The sequence below is a fragment of the Phoxinus phoxinus genome, assembly GCF_949152265.1.
Source record: "Phoxinus phoxinus genome assembly, chromosome: 5".
In the NCBI taxonomy this organism is placed as follows: domain Eukaryota; kingdom Metazoa; phylum Chordata; class Actinopteri; order Cypriniformes; family Leuciscidae; genus Phoxinus; species Phoxinus phoxinus.
Window position 1 is genome coordinate 20,865,013 of NC_136880.1, and position 22,682 is coordinate 20,887,694.

The 22,682-nt window shown below is 38.3% G+C and overlaps 1 protein-coding gene across 2 annotated transcripts in view; it reads right to left on the reverse strand.

Annotated features, from left to right (window-relative positions):
* Positions 1–12,240, reverse strand: part of ptprfb (protein tyrosine phosphatase receptor type Fb) — a 129,058-nt gene extending 116,818 nt beyond the window's left edge. The window contains exon 1 of one of the 2 annotated variants that reach the window (XM_079611809.1): positions 11,859–12,240. The gene's annotated coding sequence lies outside the window, so the exon portion shown is untranslated. The remainder of the gene's footprint in view (positions 1–11,858) is intronic. The other variant, XM_079611808.1, reaches the window with a different exon arrangement.
* Between the last annotated feature and the right edge of the window lie 10,442 nt (positions 12,241–22,682).

Genomic DNA, 22,682 nt, shown 5'->3' on the forward strand with positions numbered 1-22,682 from the left:
TGCTTTTCCCTTAATGGCCCATTCAGAGATAAAGACAACAGGAGAATCTATGGCAGGGCCTTGTGTAGACAACCTTATTGACGTCTTTAGAGGAAGATAAAGCTGAGTCCTTCCCACAAGACCCGTGTTGGAGAAAATTGTCCAACACCATAAACAGCACAGGCCATGGCTCCCGACATGAGCCTGTCTGTCCTTTGACTATAATGCTGATGTTCAAGTTTAATATTTCTTACTTTGACAAGTTTATAAAACATATGATCCATGAGCAAGTCCGAGATAACTTTGAGAGCGAACATAAGAGGGTAAAACTCTGATGGAATCAAATAAAAGTGGTGCTAAATCAAATGCTTGGTGCTACACTTCATGTGGGAGACAGTTTCTCTTCACTGAGTTCTGTGCTGCAATATAGCAACAACATGCTCAACTTCGGCTTATAACAGCCTTTTGTGCTCAGCTCACAAGCTTCCCGATAAACAATTATTATCTTTAATAAAGTGGTAACTTTAATACATGTAAAAATAGCAAAGCAAAACAAATGACCTTTTTATGAGAAAAATGCTTGGTAGAGAATTCTACTATCAGTTTTCGAACAAAATAATTTGTCCTGTCCTGGATACAAATTTTATATCAGTAAATCTAATAGTGCAGGTTTATTTAGCAAGACCAAGACTAGAATATTTCCAGATGAATTGGCCCATCGTGCTTGACATTTAAACTTCCACAGAGTGTTTATATAAGTTATTTGTTTATATTAAAGCATTACATTAAGCATGAAGTACAGTGAGATGGAATGTAATATGACTCATATGAAATATGCATAGGCCTGAGGTATTGAAACGGCAGTAGTACACGACACGTGAGACGTATAGAAGAGCCAGCTTTAAGTGAGCGAAAGACCAAACGTTCCCTCAGACCTTTCTGTCATGGCATGAGCTTGAAATCACATTTGACTCATAGATAGATGGCATCAGATGTGGTGACAGCTCACTCATTTATTCAGTATAAACGCCAATAAAATGAAGCAAAAGCTCTCTAAATAAGACATAACCAGGAGATTTACTGTCACATTTTGAAGATAACCAAAAGGCTTCTCATTCCTTCCTGCAGCCACAAATCAATCGCCAAGTTATTCAACAGAAATGAGATGTACTACCACACACAGCAAAACACACTGAGGAAATGCTTCATGTAAAATTCTCTGTTGAGTTATTACTAATCTTGCAGCATAAAGCAAAGGTGTGTTGTGCAAAGAGACGCAGGCAATTAAAACACTTTTACTTATCTAATGACAATGCTAAATATGACCCAAGATACTGCACATGAACTCACAGTGACTTGAATAGAACAGACAGTAATACAGGTGACAATTACTGAAGACTATTGTAAGAAAAATAAAAAAAAATTGGACAAAAAGTCAAAAAGGTCCTGGCCAATACTTCCACCTTTACCACTATAAAAAAAGTATATATTTCAAGAGACAAGGAATAAACTGCATACTTGATGTAAAACAGGTTATATTTGCTGAAGACTGCAAAGAATTGCGAACACAAAGCAATATCAATCAAAGCTGACAGAACTACGAACACGACAAAGAAACCGAATGCCTCTGAATCCCCCACAGCCTGCTAAGTTTACCCTCAGCATCGGCACCGGTGCTCAATCCACACACAAACAAAGAAAAGACATGTCAACAGAGACCTGTGACACCTGAATCAATACTGCCGGAGACTGGATAAGCACATCTTGACAATAAAACACTTCATTAGAACAAAAAACCTCTTAAATATGGAATCTTCTTTAATGGCATTTTTTTAAAAGTTGTTCTCATGTGAAAGCAGTGAATTTCACAAAATCTGTCAAAAACATGTCTGGGCTCATATTTCAAACCAAAATCAATCGGAAGTAATTACGCTTATTTTCAGGAACATTAAAATAACGTGCATTTTGACATAATTTTGAGGACAGTTATGTCATTTTTGAGGACAGAAGTCAAGCTTCCACACTGGTAGTGAGATCATTTTTATGAGAAAACTCAGTGTAAAACCTATAAAAAATAAACTTAATATACCTAAAAATAGACTTTATTTTCTTAATGCAAAATCAATTTTGAGCAATGTGACATATGTTTTTCTTTAGACACACCCAAGCGTTTGTCATTGGCCAAAGGTCCAAGCTGTCTGATCAATGCATTACAAAATCCCTTGAACTAAACCAGTCATTATAGGAGATGAAAAAAACCTTCAAGCAAAACACTAGAAAGATATATTTTACTTGTGAAGAATCATCAGTACCAAGTCCTCCGTCACTGTTGAAAACGCAGCATGAGAGCGAGAGCTGCAAAGTCAAACTGCAATCTGAAAACTTAAGATCCAATCAATCTTCAGACAAGTGACTTAAGAGAGCACTAGAACCTGGAATAAGGTCTGATGTTAGCAACTACAAATGCAGGTGACTTTCTTGAAGACTAGTCCAGCTCTGAAACACAACCCTTTGTAGAGACTCAGGTGGGGCAAGAATTTGGTTCACAATGCTGCTTTTCTGGTCACAGATTGTGGAAAAAATGCTCTTGATAATGTGTAAACTTCCTCTCCTTGGCTGGAAAGGATGCAAGACCCATTGTTTCCTGAGAGTGTAAGTCCTTATCCGCGGTAAGACAAAGATGGTATTGACTGTAAGAGGCCTGCTAGCAGACACTGCACCAATTTTCAAAAGGGGGAACAAGGATGAAAACAAGAGGTTCGCCCTGGGAATGTATGGTTAACCTGGGAGTCATTATCTCCTTTAATTATGCAGTAAATAAGGCAAATGAGATTTCACAGTACAAATCCATTTACACAGCTGGATATGAAGATCAGGCAGTGGAGAAACACCTTATCTGGTTTTAGGTTGGCTCAAGGACTCTCAAACGAGCAAACCTCATGATCAACCGCCATTCATCCCGAAAACTACGGCAAACTTCTGCTTCCTGCCGTGCAGGTCCTACAGGTGTGGGTAAGCTGTGGCCTCATCTCACTGTGGGGTCTGCTGCCTCTCTCTGTTTCCGTCTCTCGGCTACACAACAGACAGCTGTGGCAGATGGAGCCATATCCCTATCGGTCTCGTGAGGCTCCGGATTTAAAATGTAAAAGAACAAGCTGCGATGGGGAGGAAGAGGCTATGTCACAAGGCAGCAGACGTCAGGGACGGCTGCCATGAGTGCACAAGGCTAATTCAAGCACTAACAGACTTCCCGTCCAAGACAAACCAACAAACCGCAGGCCGGCGAGGTGGCAAGTGGCTGCTTCTTGAACACGTCTGTAACCAGGGGACAGAATTTAAATGAGGCCCGGCTTCCAAGAACCAGACAGATCAGACTTGATATGGGTTATTAGCTGCCTTTCTGAAGAGAATCCAACATAGAGGCAAGCTGCGCAACTCCATTAGCATTCAGGGATGAATCATCCAAACCTGTAGTGTTGCTTCCCAGCAGAAAGAGCGACAGGTAAGGGAACGTGTTCTGTTACCCTCTTTTCAGGCGGAGGAAGATATTAGTTTCTTTCAAACTTGGTGATGGTTTTAACTAACAGGCAGTGCACAGCGAAGCTGAGAGGAAGAAGAGAAGGATTAGCCTGATAGTTGCTTTTCACTGAAACTCTCCACAGCATAAAGGGTTTCTCTGACAGCTTGTGACTCACTTTGACCGCGACAGGCAAATTACCCAGGGTTTCACTTGAAAGGAGCAAGATCAAAAGAGCCACCATGGCCTCGTCTCCAAAGCAGAGTCAATGTGCTTTTCTACAAAATGGGTTTATACTGCCACTGTTTCCCTCCCGTTAGAGCTGAAGGACCGCTTTGAGACAAAAGGCAAAACCTCTCCTTCAAAATATAATAAGTTTTAAAATGATACCTAAAGAACAACCTGCCAATTGTATTTTAGCTGATGTATTTTAACAGAACCAAGTGACTGAGGAACAACAGTATGGGAGGAGATCAATCATACCAATAAAATGTGCACTCTGTTGAAAAGACAAGCCACTAACACTAACACATCATAGGGATGGGACACATTTGGTCAACTACTGAATTTGCCCTAAAAATGACTAGTCTACTAGAAAATGGACTATATGAACGGAGCGTTCTTTAAAACGTCCATATAAGCCAGCTGGAAAACCTCCGGTGAAATGTCAATTGCTGGTGTGTTGGTATCTTCAATGTCTTGAGATATATTGTAATACTTAGGCTTGTTTATAACCAGAATGTAGTCACTTAAATAGTCAGACCTAGCATTAATTTAGTTATCAAATGTAAGACGACATAAAAAAGACGTGTTCCTCAGCAAAATTAGATCATCATTCACACTTTCGTTTGAAAACAAAGCGTCAACACACTGTAAAAATGAAAGATTTAGTGTGTATTTTAGTTTGATTTATTGAACAAAAGGAGTTTTCTTGTTGAAGTGTGCCGAAATCAGTGAGCTTGCGCTGGTATTTATTGGCATATAGTTTTTGGTCATCACATTAAAAATAACATTTGAAGTACTGAAAAACTATGCATATAGTCCATTCACTGGCTCTCCAGGAGCATGATTGGACACCCCTGATCTAACAGTTTGTGAAAGTAAAATTGTTTTTTATTTAAAGGCCCACTGAGAAGAGATTCCAACCGGGGACAGGTGAACCCGAATCTAATTATACAGGACAGACTGGTCAGTGGTCAATTTAAAAAATATCTATCTATCGTTTCATCAGTAAGAACCTCAAAACCTCAGTGCTGTCGGTAAAGGGATGACCATCTGTTTAGTTGACAGTCGACATCTGACAACATCCTTCCTATTTTCAGTTTGAGATGCTGTGAATCTTGAGGGTAAAGACTATTTCACATCTCAGCCATTACCTGGCAAAAATAGAAATCCTTCCATCTGCTTGGCCGAGACATGCCGGCACAGTAATGTGTCGCATGAAATAGATTGTCCGGAACCTGACATAAAATCGATCTTGCTTAGGTCATCCATCTACTGCTTCACGATCTATCTCCCGCCTCTTCCACACTGTCTAGACCTCCTCTTCCCACTTGGTGCTCTTCGATTTTCACCCTTCTGCACTCACTGCTACATACACCCACCCCCTCATTCCCCGTTTTGGCTGCAGGGTGGATGTACCTGCAGAAAAAACAGTTCTCAGACTATCAATTACCTCTTCAACAGACACGCAATTGGCCCCCCTTTCAAACAGGTTTTGCAACTCTGCCAACAGAACATGCACATACACGGTTTCATGAGCAACACCCACATTTACTTATGAACAACAGGCTGTTCGCATCACTGCACAAGGTACATATATGTATGAAATAGTCAAGGACCAACACACCAAATGTGTACATCAAATAAAAAAGAATACAGATATGTGAGCTAAAGCAAATAAATGTGTCTCCAGGCACCCTATGTTTGGGGTTTCTCAATGGATCTAACATGAGCACGAGAGACCAAGAAATAAAATCAGCTCCTGTCAGGTCAGCAAATGGCAGAGATGTATTGGTGTCACACTGGGCTGATTTTAGTTTGCGGAGACAGGGAGTTGTCCACATCCCAACTGTGGTGTTGACATGGTTTAGTGTCTTGTAGCCCACAATGTCAATGTTAATTAGGATCTGATTATCCAGTTGTGTTTGAGGATGCCACATGTCATTAAGTGACAGTCCCTCCCATCAACAAAGTCCAAAATGTAATAAAGAATAAAAAAAAGAACTTAATTGGAGAAGTTGGAATTAACTGTAAGGGGCTTTCGCACCGGAGGAAAATTTTAATATCTCCTATAACAATTAGCGGAAGTACTCGCTTCAGCAACTGGGAACGATTTTAGTTCTAGGAAAGCCTTTTGGGAGGACTAAATTAGCTCCTACTTCAGAGTAGGGTCTAGCCCAGCACAATAGGAACTACCAGTGGCGTAAGTTCACGTTGACTGGCCAAACATGTGAAACACCAGCTCCCGCAACTTTTAAAAAGCAGTGTAAACACACAGTTTATAGCCTATATATTTAGGCTACTTCACAAACTAACACCATAAACATGGAAAACAACAATAGATGGACCGCCGCCAAAGTCCAGGCACTTCCAACCTTTACACTGAGGAAAAAATTCAATGCAACTTTGAAAAGACCAAGTGAAACATGATTTTGTATTTCTGCTCAGCTAGCGACCGCACGGCAAACGCAATAACACTTTTTTTATACCGTTTACTTTCTCTGTATAACAGTTCTATCTAATAACGTATTAGATAGGACTGTTAAACCGATCATAAACTAATGAAGACTGAGGAATGAAGAATGGAAGAGCTGTGTCCTCAGGCTCTGGTGTTCTGAACGCCATCAAAACAAAAGTCTACTGCGCCATCAAAATAAAAGTCCTACACAACAAACAGGTTGGCAGGACGGCTTACGTCACTTCAGAGTTCCTACTTGCGGAGCGAATGCAACCAGGAAAATAGTCCTTGGGGGAAATTTATTGGGGGACTGCCCTGGTGGCTAGTTCCTATAACCGAGTCCCTATAACTACCTGGTGCGAAAGCCTCTTATGATACCAAAAGATAGTTAACTGTAAAATAAAAGCACTACAAAAGCTACTATTCATAGGTAAAAAGGTCAATGACATGATCATCTTTTCATTATCGTGGGAATTGAGAATATTATTCTATCATTTGGCGAGCAAAGACAGACTTGGTGAAGAAGAAAAACCGCATAGAAATATTTCACCCAAAAGGCGAGCACGTGGATCACACACATGATGCAATTGTGATGAATCTCTCTCCGTGCAAAATTATATATCAACTAACTTAATTTACTGGCTTCATATTTCTATTGTGTAGCATGCATTAATGAATTAATCAATATTGTTTTTTTAAGTCTGTGTTTGAAGCTGCTTTTGATTATCACCAATGACTGATTATTGTGCTGTGTTCGAAGACTGTTATTAGGCCTATATAATGTTAGTAATAATATTATTATAAATAATAATAATTTGTAATTGTATTGTTAGTGTTATTAGTGTCATTAAAATGTTTGTTAATGTGCTATGGAAACAAACAAAAGATTTTCGCCTTGGCTTGAACAACAACTGTATAAGAATGATGCTGTGAGAGAAAAAAAGAAAATAGAATGATTCTCTTTTTATAACAAGCACACTATTTGTGAATAGATCAGCTGATGTAGGATGTAGTTTTCCAATCTATTTAAAAGAAACATTTTTAATGAGGAGTCCTCAATCCTCATATGTGCTTGTTGTTGTCGCAAGTGTGGTTATGTGGTGATGTTGTTATGAAATTAGGGAAGGAAAATGAATTGTGGGTCCAAATATTAATTTGGTAATACTAGCCTGATAATAACAACAGCAATTTAATACATTAATGGGAAAACGAGACAATTATAGTCTTGATATCGACAAATGCATCAGCGATATCTCTACTATTGTCGATACACGTTATTATCGTCTATCGTCACAACCCTAGAACATTTGCATGCTCTTTACATGATAGTTGCATTCCTAACAATCCCCATCTTCTCATAGGCTTCTCATGCTTGCCATTGAAACTAGCTAAATCACTTTAATTTACTAGGACAGGGGCCTCTCCATCAGCAGGAAGACTTACATGGAAACAAACTAAGGATTAGCAGTCCCATTAGCAAGCCGAGTCCATCCGCTGGTTTTTGAGTGAGGGATGTTTTAGCGAAGATAAGATTCATGGGGGGCACTGAGCTGAAAACACAACAATACTGTTCATCATGAATTGCATTGTGGGGGGAACCCAGTTATTAATCCTCTCCAGTACATTCATCCAGTGCACGCCATCTGTCGGGTATGGCACCTTTGCACAAAACGCTCTACTAAATTATGAAACAATTTTGCATTCCTGGAGGCATAGAGTGTTTGTTAAGGTAAATGTTGTGAGGTTTTTGTTGTCGGATGTCGTTGCCTCAATATATAATTCACACATAGAGATAACAGGGAAAAAAAGACATGCTAACAAAATGAATTCATTCTCATTCGCATATCCAAAACAAGTCATCACATTCTGGGGATCTTGCTGTGTGAAGCATTCTGGGGCGGGGAAGAAGATGACTAAAGCAGGGGAAAGAGCCACTCATCATGAAAACTAATGCTGTTGATACCTAATGACATTGCTGTTGCACGGCGGGGTTGGGGGTGAATTCAATTGTCTAGCAAAGAAATGAAATGTTCTCTCGTTCACAAACAGAGTCATACACCCTAAAGGTAATATAAAGCAAATGAACAAACAGCTCTGACAGGTATTATCCTCTCGCTATTATTGGTTGTGGCTCGCAAGGTGTGTGTGAGCTTTGGCCAGTATTGTCTATACCTGTAATAATGGGGCTGGTCTTGAAAAGGCTTTGGAAAATTCAGTTCGACAGACCTCCTAAAGGCTTTGCCTTATACAAAGAAGAGACTCATTGCATCAGTTTGTGATGGCTACCATTTGTCATAACAGAGATGGTATAAAACTACCAATAGTATACTTTTAGCAAGTTTTAGATTTATAAGGAATAATAAACCCTACCAAAAGGTACAGACCTACATATTTCCATATGATCCATTCAGACCCAATTTTTCAAGTTTACCTCTGGCGTGACATGTAATTGCAAACTTTGAATTTTGACATGAAGTTCAGCAGTCCACTCAAACCTCTTATATAAAGTCTCAAGTCAGGTAAAGACCTGTGAATATCCCAGACAGACTACTCAGTGGCCATTATTACAAACATTTAGAGTCCACCAAATGGAGGCTGTTTCAATCAGCAGATCCATAACAAGATGATTTAGGAGTGCAATGACTTCCTGTGTACGCAGGGTAATGTCCTCTTTAATAAAGAGGATTTGTGCGGTTACTCCAGATCCATCTCTCGTACTATTAAATGTGTCATAAAATTTAATTTGTACTCTTAATAGCAGATTTGACTTTTGCTGTTTGGATGAATATTAACAGGCGTGAAATACGGATATTTGAGTGGTGAGCACTCAAAGTTAGAGATGCATGTTTGTGAATGCTAATTACAGCAAGGCTCTCAGAGAGAAATCATTTGAATAACAGAGGTAATCACACCCTCAATGAAGTGCCGATGACAAAAAGGGGAGCTTTGCTTAAACAAAAGACGCAATGTTTGAACAAAACATTTGTTGAACGATCGATAAGAACTTATATTGCTCTTCATCTGAGAGTGTGTGGCTAATCACCAAACTATGAGGTCAGTGTTACTACAGCTGAGGTGTTTTTCACACGCAAACGCAGCCCTCAGATCACACAGGCACCGTTCCAGCACTGTCCGAACACATCACTGGAGCAAAACTGCACCGTCTCGCATGGTGTCTGCCAGGGACACCGAGCAATAATGTACGATAGGGCTCAATAATGAAGACGGCCCGCTGGCCAGAGGCCAGTGAGAGAGCGTTTCGGGCTAGTGGACGGAATAGTCACTGGCTCTATGGGATCACTATTTTACATTTGTTGATCTTGTGCATTTCATTACTGATTAATAAAAATAAATAAAGTACACTGAAAATGTAAACTGATTAATTCATGATATTAATGCGTATATTAAATTGAGGTTTATAAAACGACAATAATGTAGAAATAAGATTTGGAATAAAAAATATTAAAAAACAGAAAATTTGTGGATTGTCTGCCAAGCGTTTATAAATATAGCTGTCATGGATATATTATAGCTGTATAAATTCCAACTGTTGAAAATGTAAAAATAAACAAATAAATTTAACAAAAAAAGAAGAAAAAAGTTTGTAACATATTATTAACTATTTATTAATGAATGCAATTTATGAATTTTTGGCGCATAAAGTAAAAATAAAGTAAGTAATTTTTTGTTAGCAGTAAAAATTTGGCAACCGGGCTAACAAAAAATATTCTTATTGTTGAGCCCTGTCTTATGCCTCATTTCCCAGAGATTCACTGAATGACTATGCCGTCATTAACCACTAGACTTTCTCAAACCATGAGGGAAATGTGCAATGCTGAAAAAAAATAAACTCTTAAGTGAATATTAAAGACATGAGACAGAAAAAATGGCAAGGAATCCCTTTAAATATATGCCAGATTTTACTCGCCACACATATTTAGCCTAACCAGTTAATGAGGGACAAATTTTCAATGTCACTCATCTGGGAAAACCGGTTTACATTATTTGTTTTAGGTTGCAGCGATATCAAGGACGAATACATTTAATTATACAAAATTATCATTCTGAATTCCACTTATTAAACTACACTTTACTCTTAAATACAGACAACAAAGTAGAACTGAAACTTTTTCAACATAATTTAACATTCCACCGGGACCAGCAAATTAATGAACTTCGCTAAATAAAGCAAATAATGATATTTATGTTATTACACATATAGCCTATTCCTTCACCCAAAACTTAAACTGGCGCCTTCAGAAAAACAGAAAAACATCACCACTAGAACATTATTAGCCACAATGTTTGTTGAGACCTTCGCTCTTTGCCGTGATCCCACACTCTACTGAGAAGAGCAGCTGGCGACACGACTGTGACGGAGTTGTAAAAAGAAGAATTTCAGGTCACCAGCCTGTATGTGGGAGGTCAAGAGTGACAGACGAGGGGGTCGGCCACTACAGATAAGACCAAAAGATCCCGTTGGGCTCCTGTTTTCTATTTTTTACTCTATGCAGAGGTGGGCAAGTAGATGATTCGAAAAACTTTGCCTTTAAAAAGCTTTTATCAGGCTCTGTTCTCCACCCCCCACCCCGTTTAAGAGTTGCAAGTCTGTGCCGGTAAATGATTAACAAGCGCATGAGAGAGTAATGGTTCAAATTTTGCACAACTTTGAGAGAGCAACTCTCGGTTCTCTGAGGCACAGCCCCAGGAGGTCTCAGCTTTTCATGCTAAACAAAGCAAGACGTGCTTTCTTTACACTCCGTTCCCTTCCCAACTTTCCACTTTTAGAAAACTAAGAGAGAAAGAAGCAACTGGATGATCCCTTTTTCCCAGATAAAGCAGCACCTAAAGTTGAGCAAGGAATCTATTGTGCAACCCTCACTTTGCTCGTTGTATTGAGCTACCCCACATAGGTGTAAGAGCCAAATGCACATTAATTTCACAGGGATGTGTTTAAAAAGCATTCATAAAATATATCTCAAGCTGACACAAGGCAATTTCCATCCATCTACAATAACATCTGGAGTTATGAGGGAGACAGCAGTTTCAACATAACGTTACAACTTACAACAAAGCCTATAATTTTCTTCTGTCACCTTTAATCAATGGTGTAGTCTCTCCTGAGCTGCCACAGAAAAAAAAACTAGCTGGGCCAGAAACCATCCAGAAAGCCAAGACAGGATCATGCAGGGAGATAAAGACAACTGGAAAAACGGGTTGTTTGGCCCAAGACTTCATGTGGTCTCACAGCGGGGTTCTCTCACGTTATATCAGTGGTAGCTAGGGGACACTCGACGGCTCTCTATTCACAGTCCCCTGAAAAAAAAAGAAAGCCAAAGAAGGGCTCTCACCAGATAGGGGCAATGTGCCAAAGAGGTAGCCAATAGAACCAGAATAAAAGTATTGTTTTGGTTTAACAAGTGACAATAAAAGGACAAAAGAGACAGAAAAAGTGCTCTGGAAGGAGCTGAAGAAACCTACGCAATAGTGAACTAAACTTAGGACAAAGTTAAGGAATTACTTACTCATTTCTGGCCAGTAGCCTATATTTTAAAAATCACCAGTTTTAGAGAGGAAAAGTGATCATTTTATTTTTTATTCATTATATTTTAATTGTTTTTTTATAGAGAAAAAAAGGAGCACAACATAACTTAGATTACAGTAAGCTTTAATTTAACTTACCCATAACACTACAAAATTACAAAAATATCCACAGGATATGTGAGAAATAGTAATCCTTTACTTAAATCCTGAAAGCTTTCTTCTTCCCTTGACTGTTCTTCCCAAGAGTGAGCACCACAATATCCAAACCGTACGCACGTATCATCCAGGTGGGGAGATCCTTGTTAACGGCTTCAAGTGGAACAGACAACAAAGAGCTATTTTTTCCCTTGCTATTCAATCCAGTAAGTGTATAACTGACGTCAAACGAGTCCTGTCTTTATCCACAGTTCATAAATGTTAAGTTCTTTCAGTAGTTTCCCCAGTGGCGTGGTAAACTCTTGTTGATTGTGGAGAGAGTTGATTGCAGTCCTTTCTGAGGGAAGCTTCTTCACACTGAGCCGGGAGTGGGCGTCAGTCTGGGTGGAGCCAGTGTGATGTCAGGACAGGGGCTCTCCGAGTACTATCCTGACAAATGGACTGGAGGGTTGTTTTCACTCACCTGTGTGCAAAGGTTGTACGTGCTTGCCTGTGTGTTCTCTGACTCATCAGGAACCTTGCTGGGACGTAGATGTTAATGATTAATCACATTATGAGGGGAAATCATGATTTGATTTCATGTCATGTGGTGAGAATTTGGATATAAAATGGTGTATCTGAACTTTAAACTGTGTCAACAGTTTAATAGTGAAAGAAAGAAAGAAAGAAAGAAAGAAAGAAAGAAAGAAAGAAAGAAAGAAAGAAAGAAAGAAAGAAAGAAAGAAAGAAAGAAAGAAAGAAAGAAAGAAAGAAAGAAAGAAAGAAAGAAAGAAAGAAAGAAAGAAAGAAAGAACAGCTAATGAAAAAACAGAAATATTGAATGAAAAGAAAAAAATCTAAAAGAGAACAACAGAAGCAGAAAATTAATAAATTAACAAAAGAAATGAGCAAAGAGTGAAACAGAAGAAAGGGAAAATGAAAGAAAGAAAGGGAGACAGGAGGACAGAAAACAAAAACAAAAAAATTAAATGGTGAAAGAAATAACAATAGGATGAAAATGGAAATAAAAGAATGAACAAAAGAAGAAGAAAATGAAGCAAGAAAGCAGGAAAGAACAAACAACCAACCAAAACAGCAAACAAAAATAATTGAAACTTGAAAATAGGGATAAAGAACAAAAGAACAAAAAATAACAGAACAAAAACAACAGAAAAGAAAGAAAGAAAGAAAGAAAGAAAGAAAGAAAGAAAGAAAGAAAGAAAGAAAGAAAGAAAGAAAGAAAGAAAGAAAGAAAGAAAGAAAGAAAGAAAGAAAGAAAGAAAGAAAGAAAGAAAGAAAGAAAGAAGTAAGTTTTGGCTAAACTAAACATGGCTAAAATGGCTAACAAACAAACAAACAAACAAACACTAAATAGATTTTTAGAAGTTGTAAATAAGTACCTTTTACTTTTAATTTCAGTCTTCCTACTTCAAAATGTCATATTTCTTGAAATGTTACTTGCAGATTCTTTGAGATCTACCTGCAATTTCTGACTGAAAATGGTTTCTAATTTACAACACCAATTTTACCTAACCCATAACAAACTAGAAAAACACATAACAAAGGTTGTTTACACTTTATTCTAGAAGTAGAACGGTTATCGTATTAAACCTGTATGTTTCCAGGACAGAAGATTCCCCACACAGAACTCCCTTTAATGTCCTAAACAGTGACGCCTATTAGATTACAGTGAACCCATTTCTAATCCCTGCTCGTAATGCAACACTAAAACGCCATATGCAAATGATGAAACACGAGAAACATCCTATGCACTCTATTGAATTTACCACATAATGTTTACAAATGACAGAGGTTGGGCTACGAATAATCATTATCCATCACTTTAAGGACTAGTTTATAATATTCTAACTCCGTCAGTCTATTTTTATCCCACATACTTGTTTTCATTTCCCAGATAATATAGATGCATAACATTCCATTTGCGCACGTAGATTAAATATCGACTTGACGTAATCAATAATAACATTTCCAATCATTTAAAATGACTGCATCTACCTTATAGCCTACATGCTATCTCAGAGTAGCTTAAAGGGATAGTTGACCAACAAAATGTATTTCTGTCATCATTTACTCCCCATCATGTCATTCCAAACCTGTCTAACTTACTTTTTTATTGTGTTTTTGTAATATGTATCTTAATATTTGATCAATTCTGCTTCTTGTCACATGAACAATATCTAGGGATGAGAAACCAGGACAAGCTATTGCTCTGAGAGTTGCAGGCTCCTCTGTGGGAAAGACGTTGTGAACATTAGAGACTGCTTTCTAGGGCATAATTACACTTATATCCACAGTGGTCCCTCTGCTGTGCATCCTCCAGAGAAAACCCAGTCAAACTGTATCTGTGTGGCTTCGGGAAGGAAAGCTGAAGGATTCATCCATCATCATACGTGCTGCTGAAGAGGTTAGAGGGCAGACATTGGGGTGACCGGAGAAAGAGGTCATGCCTCGCCACACCTGTTGCCCTTCCTGACCCACTTCCTCCGAGGGCTTTTCACCCATCACATCCCAAGATAAAAGAACGATTGAATGCTAATTCTGGCGGACGACCGTTTGAAACGGCTTTAGCTTTTACGTTGAAGTCGTTAGCGCAGACAGAGAGCCCAGCACAGCTGTCAATTACTTAATAGCCACCAGAGCCCTCCATGTAATTTAGATCAATTTACTGACAACTTAACCACAATTCAAGCATTCAGATGGGTTACTCGACCAACGGGGAAACACAATTGTGCTTTTTTAAGAAAGCTTGCTTGAGATGCAAAGCTTTGAGAACCTTTCCAGTGATCATTGCCCAGCTCTATTGTACGCACTGGTAATAGTTCTGACAAAATGAAGTAAACAACCAAACAAACCACGTATTCATGGGGATTCATCAACTACACTGAACAATGATTATCTAACCTTTTCTCCAAACCTTATATCACATGGAAGACATTTGCTCGGTTCCAAAACATAGTGAGCTGCTATTGAGGGAGAACTTTAAGACATAAAATTAGGTTAGAAGTTAGTACTTAAAACAGTCTTTAAGGAAGCAATACATGTATGATTCGGGGAATTGGTAAACCATAGGCAAGACCAGAATGCACCACAACAAGCTTAGTGAAAAATGTAAATTTAAATGGCTTGCGATACGAGAGATTTGTCAATGATAAACTTGCCCTCATGAAATACTAGAAAGTAGGGGTGTGACGAGATCTAAATGTGACGAGATTTCCCGTCGAGTGAAAACCGGTCTCGCGATGTCGCCATGACGGAGCTTGATGGTGAAATAAGCATAGAATATTCCCCCGCTACACTCACATTCGCCTCAACTGTCACTTTGCTGTTTTTATAAAAAATAAAAACCATTACATACTAATGCATAAGGCTTGCTCTGCTCATCCAGCGCGAGTTGCCGTCGCACACAGTGCAGCAGGAATCACGGTTCACTGATCGCGTGTCGATGGCGGATGATTCGTTGCGCAACAGAGCCTAAACGTTTTTATTTCTCTGTTCAATTTGTGGGAAGGAGTTCATTTAGGAAGTCACACACAACCTCAATCAGAAGTTCTGAACGCTCATTAATGTACAGTAAGGTCTGAGGTGTCGAATGTGAAATCATACAGGAGGAAAGCCAGTAGGTCAAAACCTTTTATAGTGCTTGTATATTGTTTTCTTTCAATGCATTTGATAATTCATACTCAAAGTAGACCTGAAATGACATGCATTAGAAGATTATTCGTTAAAACATTTCAAAATGCACCTGCAGACTATTTTTCCAGTCATGAATTTTGTCATTGAGGATTTCTATACAATATTGTGCAAAAATCGTGTCTTGCGTCTTGTCTCGTCTCGTGAGATAAGTGTCTCATCACACTCCTACTAGAAAGTAGTAAAAATAGTATAAAAACTATAAAAATAACGTTTCTTTTAGAGCATTACATTTTTAGCTTAGCAACATGCTATCATCAAACTTTACTGAAATCAATAGTGAGTTGAGTATGACATGCAGTGCTTTTTAATAAAAGTTTAATAAAATATTGGAAATTATCAATAAAAATGCTTTAGTTTAATTAGAAATTAAATATTTTGATCATATCATTGATCTCATATACTTTAGAGCATCACACTGTTAGCTTAGCAACATGTATAGCATTGAGCCAGAGTGTGGCATGCAAAGTTACTTTTTTTAAATAATTAACTAAATTATAAATAAATAAATGTATTTTCCCATGTATTAATATTGACTGACAGGTCTCCTGTCCGCACGTTGAGAGAAATCAGGAGTGAGTGTAGAGGCGTTGTGTGTGCTGTGTGAACATGATGTGGTTATCATAGTTATAGACTAAATGTGAGCATGCATTTATTCATCTCACCTGCATGCTCACTTTATTAACATATGTCTTTGCTGCTGACCTTCAATGATCCAATTTAACCATAGCAATAAGCAAAATGACTAGATAAATATCCCATTTGTGTCTGATTTTTTTGTTTTTAATGCTGAAGTGAGGTCCTGTCCCAAATGACACACTTCATGTGCACTTGAGGTTTTGTGGACTTACACTGGCTACCACGTACACATGTGCCTTAAGTCCACAAGACCATTTGTTATTTTAGGTTTCAGAAGGGTGCTCGCGAGCACACCCTTTGCAGCCGATATGAGCCCTTAATGAGCACTTTTGCCAAGCTTTTCAGCGGACTTCTTCCACACAGTCATACTGTCACGAAAGAGTGGACTAGATTGCGAGGGCCTAGGGTTGAATTTGGGACAGGGACAGGTATTCTTCTGCAAAACCAGAATGGTAGCACATCTCAACGGTTTGTTTGAGCAAACTGTTCCTACTGTACAGGAACGTTCCATTTCCTTCAGATTCATCACTTTTAGTGTGGAAGGGCCTTTACATTTCCCAAAACTTTTTTTTGTTTGTTTGTTCATTTTTGTTATAAAAAAAGAAAAAAGCAAGCCCAGCCCATGTGAGAAAAAAAACGTTTCCATAAAAAGTAGGTAACTATTACAATTAAGTTACTTTTTTTTTTTAAAGAGTAATGCAATATTGTAATTCATTACTTTTAAAGTTACTTTCCCCAAAACTGATGCTCATCATTGCCGCATTTACAGTACACTGGAACATTATACTGTATCATCTGTTGTAGACTTATTGTTTATAGTTACGTTGTACACTAAAGTATAATGTAACAATGCCTAACAAAATTTGCATGTGCATGTCCTATTTCTGCATGCATAATTTGTGTGAATGATGAAATCAAAGGCAATTGCAAGCCCGGTAATTTGCATTTGTGTGTACAAGAATATGCAATGTCTGCCGAATTTAAAATGGAAAAGCAAGTACCGTTTGACATTACATTTTTAATGTCCCAACAGGTGTGACCCTGCCGTACTGAAAGAAAAGCAAAAGCAAAGCTCCCGTTAGCCATTTCACCTTCTTATCACCGCACTCCCACCCAGCCAAAATGAAAATGAAAATGCAAGCCTGTCAATTGGTCCTGTAGGTGGGATTTTTTTTTAGAGAAAGAGGGAAGTGACAGTCCAGAATAATTTGCAACTCATATTTTATAAATCATTATGTCTATAGACAGACAGAGAGAGATGGGCAAATTCTCCGTATACCAAAGAAGTCATAAGTATACTCCGTAAACCATCATATATAAGATTCTCATTAAAAGTGTTTAAAGGAACACTCCGACTTTTTGGGACTTTAGCCTATTCTCCTTATCCCCCAGAGTTAGATAAATCCATACACACCTTTTTCATCTCCGTGCGTGCTATAAGTCTGTTTGACGCACCCACCGCTAGCCTAGCTTAGCACAAAGACTGGATGTAAATGGTTGCAGCTAGCATACTAATCCAAATAAGTGACAAAATAACGCAAACATTTTCCTATTTACATGTTGTGATTTGTATAGTCACAGAGTGTACAAAAAACAAAGTCACATGAGACAGACATATTTTAACCGTATAAATACTGGGAACTATATTCTCTGAAGGCGAAGCACTGCTACTTGGGCGGAGTGATAACCGCAGCACCTGAGACGCGCCGTGGTGAGGAGCAGAGAGTTCGTTCAGAGCGCGTCTCAGGTGCGCTGCGGTTATCACTCCGCCCTATATTCAGGGGATATAGTTCCCAGTATTTATACGGTTAAAATATGTCTGTGTCTCATGTGACTTTGTTTTTTGTACACTCTGTGACTATACAAATCACAACATGTAAATAGGAAAATGTTTGCGTTATTTTGTCACTTATTTGGATTAGTATGCTAGCTGCAACCATTTACATCCAGTCTTTGTGCTAAGCTAGGCTAGCGGTGGGTGCGTCAAACAGACTTATAGCACGCACGGAGATGAAAAAGGTATGGACTTATCTAACTCTGGGGGATACGTTGAATAGCCTAAAGTCCCAAAAAGTCGGAGTGTTCCTTTAATTATTTAAGTCACTAGTTTGAGAAAAATGTATTTCTGCATGGTCAAGTAATACATAAAGCATTTTGGGGTTGAATTTCCAGGAAAAACAACTGCCTTGTGATATTGTTTTGTATAGGCTACCATTACTGTGATAAAATATTACTCGTAATATGATGATGAGTGAATTTTGCTAAACTGACGCATCTAAACGCAATATTTGTATTAATCTAGTCACGACGGTGAAGCGTTTGCAGTAATCATCAGGGAACATGTGCTTACAGACCAGGTCTAGTCTGATTTCCTGTTAGAGTGAAGCAATCCTGGAAAGGTTGCAGGTCAGAATTACCTTCTTGTTTACATTCATCCCCCTTTCTCAGGGCCTCAGGTGTAAACAACAGTTGGGAAGCACCTGTTTAAGCGCGCACAGCTGTGAGACGGCTGCACATGCAGCGACTGAATCCACAGAGTCTGATGAGGAGACCAAACCCACCTCCTCCACTCTGTATGCAAAGCGCTCCATCAATATCGAACCCCTCTACATTGTCCCATTACATCTGAATGTATACGGGGTCTTAGGGCGGGAACGGCACTCACTCGCTGGGCGGTTAAAGATAATGGAACTTCAAGCAGAGCGAACGGGACTGACGCACTTAGTGACAAGAGGTGAGAAAAAAAAACAGCACACAGAAGATAAGACTGTGCTTGGTAAACTGACCTTGTGTGTGTGTTTTTTGTGTCAGAGTAAGTAGGAGAGGCACATGGAGTTCGGCAAGGCCACCTTCAGTACTTTCAATTCTGTGCACTTGTGATGTTGCTATAAAGCTGGTGTGAAAAAAATAAAAGAGAGACTCTGCGTCTGGAAAATACAGACGAACAACTCGTACTGCATCAACAGATATTCTGAAGAACGCAAATAGCACATGCTTTGAAATACACCATATTTGCTCATAGCAACACTCTGCTTTTTGAGCCAGTCACCTGGAGCGCAAGAGTGATTCGTCACATGACAATGACATCATGATGCTGATTGGTTGATAGCACTATAAGAATGAGTACATTTCCTGAGGTGTGGTATCAGGGTAAAAAAGCATGCAAGAGCTTTAATTTAAAGAATTAGAAATATAATTATTATTATTATTATTGCAATAAATAAATAAAAAATACACCAGTTAAACATCTACTGTACTAATAAATAATTAGCAATAGGCTATATGTTGTTGTATGAGTATGTTTTAGGGGATGCATTGATATTACAATTCTGGTCAATATAGATTTACCGGTATAATTATTTTCATGTTATGGCAAATAGGCCTAAATGATAAATGGCTGATATTAAAATTGAATCCTCTTTTCCTTAAAAATATAATAAAAATAAATAAAATGTAGATAAAATCAATCATTCTAAATGCTACAGGTAAATTTAGGCAGCACAAACTTATTTGATAAAATTCACAAAGTGTGACAAATTGATATTTTACATTTAACAGTGTTTTATTAAACTATCTGTAATGTACATGTAAAAACAGGGGAAATGAGCACGCACTATTAAATAGGCTATCAAGATTTAGTGATTTGATGACGTTAGTGTTAGACGAAATGTAACTATGCAAATAAGCAGCCGCTCTCAAATGCAGTGAAGACAGTGTAGTTCTCCACTGAGATACTATAATTAAATGTATGCAAGGAGATGCTCATGTTATTGAGAGTCATTTTACTGTTCATCTGATTTGCCCATATCCAGCAAAATAATAAATCAGAAACTAACTCATTCTATGCTCATCATCCATTTATTAACTATCCTGTTAATTTGATAAGATATAAACCGTTGCAATTTTACCACCAATAAATCGAATTCGTGATTATTTTTCAAATGCTACAGTCCACCAATCACGTGAAGGCATCCAACGGCAGTACTACAGGCCTACTAGCGATAAAACTGCAGTCAGAGTGAACACAATATAAGAAAGCCGAACTACACCGCTGTTTTCCATTGCTATTAAAAAATTATAAACAACTCACATTCTTTATTACATTAATCCGGACATCTCGCGGGCCACATTCTCTGAGGGGAGAGGCAGAGCGTGCCGCTGAATGTGGCAGACAAATCATTTTTATCTGGGACCCCGGCGGGTATTGACAAACCAGGGATGCATTTAGATAGCCCAATTAAAATGAGGAAATGAACCGACATCAGGCACTTTGAAAACGCTGCAGCCCTCTCGTCCTCCGACTCTTCAAAGGCCGGGCTCGCCACGAAGAGCGACGAGGGGGGAGAGAGAGGTGGTGCGGGGGGCTTCAAAGGGAAGAAATTCTCCTCCACGGGCAGAAGCAAAGCAAAGAGCAGAAACCCGAGGCAAGGCAGAGCTCTTCAGATCGACTGCACGGCAGGGCTCCACGCTAACTTGTGTCCAAGTTTAAAATAGGGGCACTGTCAAAGTTCAGTTAACTGTTACGCTAATGTGTCATTGCACGTTTGCATGAGCTAGCATCGCAAAACTGAATACAGAATTACTTCAGAATTCAGAAACATAAGATTGACTTGAAATAGACGATACGAACTAAAGTAATTTTACATCACTACAATGGTATCACAAATCATTTATATTAAACGTTTAATATGCAGAAATGTCAAAATTCGATAATCTGGTATATATTTTGAGTTAACTTTGAGTGGCATTAAACAACAGCAGCCCTGACTTATTACTACCAAAAATATATTGGTAAGAGTCCATTTCCAGTAGTCATTAACAAACACCATTAGTAGCTTTAAAAACTATTAGCATTTTAATAACTATTACATTTATCATTTTACTCCTTTTACTATTACTATTACTATTTAACTATTTACTGGGGTCTATAAGATTTTTTATTGATTATGAATGTCTCTTAAATCATCATAGCTGCATCAATTTGATCAAAACTTATTCCAGTGATTGCAAATCACATCATTACTCCAGTCTTCAGTGTCACATGATCCTTCAGAAATCATTCGAATATGATGATTTGGAGCTCAACAAACATTTCTTATTAGTATCAATAATAATGTGTATAAACCATGATAAAAAAAATCTGAATTATTTATAATACATTTAATTTTGAAAGTTCAAAAGAACAGCATTTATTTAAAACGAGACTCGTTTGTAACATTATAATGCTGTTGATTGTGCTGGACAAAAGTATTAATTTCTTTAAAAACAACTAAATTTACCAACCCAAACATTTAAACGGTAGTATAAATATATTGTAATTAATGATCATTACATAATGTGTGCTAATGTTAGTAATGAACGAATCATTTGTTTTGTTGTTATATTAATTTTGTATCGGGTCATACACAAAGGACGTTGTTTGTTCAAAACCAGACAATAGAATAGAGCAAAACAGGGTTGAGATGTGCAAAAAAAGTTAACTTGACACTCAATCTTAAAAACACAACATTAATGACGTGAGAAGTTGAAAATAAACTTGGATGTATGCGACAGAACAAACAAAGTTGTGCACAAAGACAGAATGAAAGAATAAACCCTGCGTGAACGGCCCCTTATCAAACAGTATCAAACTGATCTGATGGATGGAAAGAAATGAAAAGCAAATAAATACTTTATTCTGGTGGAATTCAGGAATTTCGGACAAGTGTCAGGTCACTTAACCCCATGTGGCCAAATACGGTTTCACACATTCACACACATTTACACTTTAGAGTCCTGGCGGCAGTGATGACCGAGGACTGAGATCTCTTTTAGGAAGAAACTCCTCTCTGGACTCACACTATTTGTCGTAATTTGCAGCTTTGGTGCTTCAACAAAGCCTGTAATTGGACACATTTATGTAGCGGCATGCATTAGTGAGCGGATGCATTAGATATTGTTTGAAAATAATCATGCATATTTGTGAAATTCATGTAATCAGCAGTTAAATATTCTGGACACATTACTCTGAAGTGGACTGAGAATATCTGTTTTCTATGGACTGTGTGCGACCGATCACTCAGTGGAAAAGCATCTTCATTTTCTGTTCTTCATGCACCATTTATATGAAGTTATCGCAAAAAAAATATATTCTGTCATTAGCGTTTGGGTGAAATATCCCTTTAAATGAACAGCGAATTAAACACTAAGAGCTCTTCTACAAGAATCTCAGTCCAGAGGGTCAGAAGGTCTCAGAAGTATCAGGATGGCTCTCGTGAACAGGCCTGGAGAGTGGACACTGTTTTTACTGAGAGTCACTCCATTTCCTTCTCTGCTCTGATTCTCCTCCACAATACCACACTGCAAACCTTATAGAGCAACAGGCACTCCAGGACATGCACTCTCAAGAGACACTTTACATGAATGAGAACATTGCAAGTGTACATGCCAAAACATTTACATATACTGTACAAGACCCCACCACTTGAAAGTTTGGGG